This window comes from Oncorhynchus nerka, linkage group LG4 (genome assembly GCF_034236695.1).
Source record: "Oncorhynchus nerka isolate Pitt River linkage group LG4, Oner_Uvic_2.0, whole genome shotgun sequence".
NCBI lineage: Eukaryota > Metazoa > Chordata > Actinopteri > Salmoniformes > Salmonidae > Oncorhynchus > Oncorhynchus nerka.
Genome location: NC_088399.1, coordinates 54,946,063 through 54,950,109, shown reverse-complemented (window position 1 = coordinate 54,950,109; position 4,047 = coordinate 54,946,063).

Sequence of the window (4,047 nt, the reverse complement as noted above, 5' to 3'; positions counted from 1 at the left end):
AGGGAAGAATAGTTGACATTTTATTTTATTGAAGGATAGGCATTACTATTTTATTGGGTTTTATTTTTATCCTAGGGAGCTCTCCAAGCTGGCAATTTGGATCTTTTCCCATTTAATCTAAGAGTGAGTGATGGTCCTGCGTATCAATGCAGGGGAGGAGATTATAGAAATATGGCAGATTAATCAAGTTGGTTTGAGAGTCAGATATCTGATACTTAGGAGCTTCTGAAATATTAAATATGTCACCCTTTAGCCTGACAATGTGGAGAGGAAAATGGTTTTGGAATTAAAGTCATAACAATGACATTCACCAACATTTATCTCTATCTATTAATATTTGACAGATGGGGCTCCAGTTAACAGAGGAAGTCAAGGAGGAGGGGTAGAGAGAGGAGGATAAAGACAGGTATTGTGTAATCAAAATACAACACATACTCAGAGAGAGAGAGAGCTGTACACAGAGGTCTAATCATCTAGCCCGTATTACAGTTACACAGCTGGGTGTAAAATATATGAATTAGGGTAAGTACTCTGTTCAAGGGTACACTGCCAGGGTATGCAATCTGGGACTGGGAGCTGAACCCCAAAACACTACAGTTCACTTCCCATCGCTCCATGCTATGCTGTGACTATAGAACAGGAATCCAACAGCCACACCAAAGCGAAAGACTCACCTTCACTTATTATAGGCATCCTTAGTGAAGAAGATAGGAAACATGTCACGCCCTGACCTTAGAGAGCCTTTTTATTTCTCTATTTGGTTAGGTCAGGGTGTGATTTGGGTGGGCATTCTATTTTTTCTATTTCTTTGTTGGCCGGGTATGGTTCCCAATCGGAGGCAGCTGTCTATCGTTGTCTCTGATTGGGGATCATACTTAGGCAGCCTTTTTTCCACCTTTAGTTGTGGGATCTTGTTTGTGTGTAGTTGCTTTCTGCACTACATGTAGCGTTACGTTCATTTGATATTTTGTTGTTTTTTCGGTGTCATTTAAATTAAAAAAAGATGTACGCCTACCACGCTGCACCTCGGTCCAATCCATCTCTAAACATACGTGACAAAACATTCGAACAGGAACCGCTCAAATGTAGATAGTAGCCTACCAGAAGAATGCAATGGGACAGGTGAAAGGCATTCATCGAGAGATAATCCATCAAGAAAAGGCTACTTTGAAGTGAGAAGTCAAGGCCACAGATATATGATAATATACTTGTTGTCGATAATACCCTATTAGGTGGGGGAGTTGTTAGCGTAGTATAACTCCCTAATCCAATCAAGAGAGTAATTAAAAACCCAAAGCACAGCACAATGACTAATGGTGTGGCGCGGGAAGTAGGGATGCTGAGGGTATTGCAGCATCCCCTGAAGAATCTGAACAGAGAAAAAAGTTATTTAAGTAAATGTCTCACAAAAGCAGTGCACTGGGCCTTTACTAGTCCTGTATTATCAGACCCTAAACATCTTCCCGCGGCTATGCCCTATTCCCTATAATGCACTGGGCCTTTACTAGTCCTGTATTAGCAGACCCTAAACATCTTCCCGCGGCTATGCCCTATTCCCTATAGTGCACTGGGCCTTTACTAGTCCTGTATTAGCAGACCCTAAACATCTTCCCGCGGCTATGCCCTATTCCCTATAGTGCACTGGGCCTTTACTAGTCCTGTATTAGCAGACCCTAAACATCTTCCCGCGGCTATGCCCTATTCCCTATAGTGCACTGGGCCTTTACTAGTCCTGTATTATCAGACCCTAAACATCTTCCCGCGGCTATGCCCTATTCCCTATAGTGCACTGGGCCTTTACTAGTCCTGTATTATCAGACCCTAAACATCTTCCCGCGGCTATGCCCTATTCCCTATAATGCACTGGGCCTTTACTAGTCCTGTATTAGCAGACCCTAAACATCTTCCCGCGGCTATGCCCTATTCCCTATAGTGCACTGGGCCTTTACTAGTCCTGTATTAGCAGACCCTAAACATCTTCCCGCGGCTATGCCCTATTCCCTATAGTGCACTGGGCCTTTACTAGTCCTGTATTAGCAGACCCTAAACATCTTCCCGCGGCTATGCCCTATTCCCTATAGTGCACTGGGCCTTTACTAGTCCTGTATTAGCAGACCCTAAACATCTTCCCGCAGCTATGCCCTATTCCCTATAGTGCACTACTTTTGACCAGAGCCTCCTTTCCTTCACCCTCACCTCATCACAGCTTGGTCAGAAATAGTTATCTTGAATGTAGTTTTTGTATAAACCACCAGATGTCAGCCGCACCCCAGTGGCTGCCATGCATATTTTTTATTTTTTATAGCTAAGGTGTTATGGTTTTGATTTTACCACAATATAATAGTACGTAATAGGACAGACACCATATTTTAATCAGACTTTAGTTAATTGTGTATACATTCAAATGATGGAGGTATGTAGTTTCAACAGGATTCATCTAACATTATCTATTACAGGTATATACAGGTAACTGACAAAATAAAGGAAATTCTTGAGTAAATTAGGGATTTAAAGTACATTGAATGAAGGTGCTTCCACACAGGTGTGGTTCCCGAGTTAATTAAACAATTTCAATTAAAACATCCCCATCATGCTAAGGGTTATGTTTAAAAATGCGGGTCTCAAAGGAGCATAGGGGGTTTAAAGGGTGTGTGTGTGTCTCAGCCACCAGATCTCAACCCAATTGAACACTTATGGGAGATTCTGAAGGGGCGCCCTAGACAGCGTTTTCCACTGCCGTCAACAAAACCTGTGGAAGAATGGTGTTGCATCCCTCCAATAGAGTTCTAGACACTTGTCGAATCTATGCCAAGGCGCATTGAAGTTGTTCTGGCGGCTCGTCGTGGCCCAACGGCCTATTAAGACACTTTATGTTGGTGTTTCCTTTATTTTGGCAGTTACCTGTATATCCTTGTTGTTTCATGCTTGGTGCAGTTTTCTTTACTTCACCGATACCAATGCTTTCTCCCCCCATTCTACAGGCCATTCTTCATTGTGTGCATCCATGAGTCATGAGTGAATCTGTGCCTCTAGGGCACATGGGATGTCTGACAACCCCCCAAGAGCCGTGGATAGCAAAGGGCAGCAGAAGTAATAGTGTAATCTATTATACGGTCCCTATCTCAGTTTCTCTCCTCTCCCCTTCCTTGCATCAGCACTTCATGAGAACGAATGAGGAGTGGAGTTTAACTATGCACATTCCTGGGCCCCCATGCAGAGCCCAGCACTTTCTCAATTAGACGAGAGACCATCTGTCCTGCTGATTCAACCCCCCCCCCCCCCCCCCCCCCAACGGAGCTACTTCCCCACCACACACATCCCAGCCAAAACCACCTCACCTATCTATCACCTCGCTCGATCACTCACACACAGACTAGTTCTCCCCTCCATCAACTCTCTGCTCCAGTAGACTGTGTTTCCCACTGTGCAGCACAGACAAATCCGGAGATTGGACCCAAGAGGCATATTTTTATGCACGCACGCACACACACTTTGTCAATTAAGATGTTTACTCAAATCAATCAGGTGGGGCTATTTTTCTTAAAAAGGTCCCCATCCCTTTTTGTCCTCTCATGGTCTCCTCCTTGGCTCCACCTCCCAGGGAAGCAGAGGGATACGATTAGGGAGGGGGATAAGGAGAGAGAGAGCAAGAGAGAGTGGGGGGGAGCTGACTTGTGTCTAGAATCAATCAGTTGTTTTTTTCTTCCACTCACTCACTGCATTTTTCCAGACGGCATGTGCGAGCTTAGGCTCTGGACCTCATTTCCTACCCCCTATCTCTCTGTCCTGCTCTCTCTCTATACCCTTCTTTCTGACTAACTCATTCATTCCTTCTCATGCTTTGTGGATGCGAATCAGGGGAATTCCTGCCTTTGAATCCAATCTCCCTGTCCGTGCCGCCTCTCCTCTTATCCCTATATCCAGGACCCTCCAAAGCCGGTCTGTCTCAGCTCCATTAGAAATGTGGTGCTCTGTGGCTCTGGTTGTCTGTGGATTCTCTGCTTTGGTCCAGGGTAGGTCTGCCTCTCTATTTACTCTCTGACTATA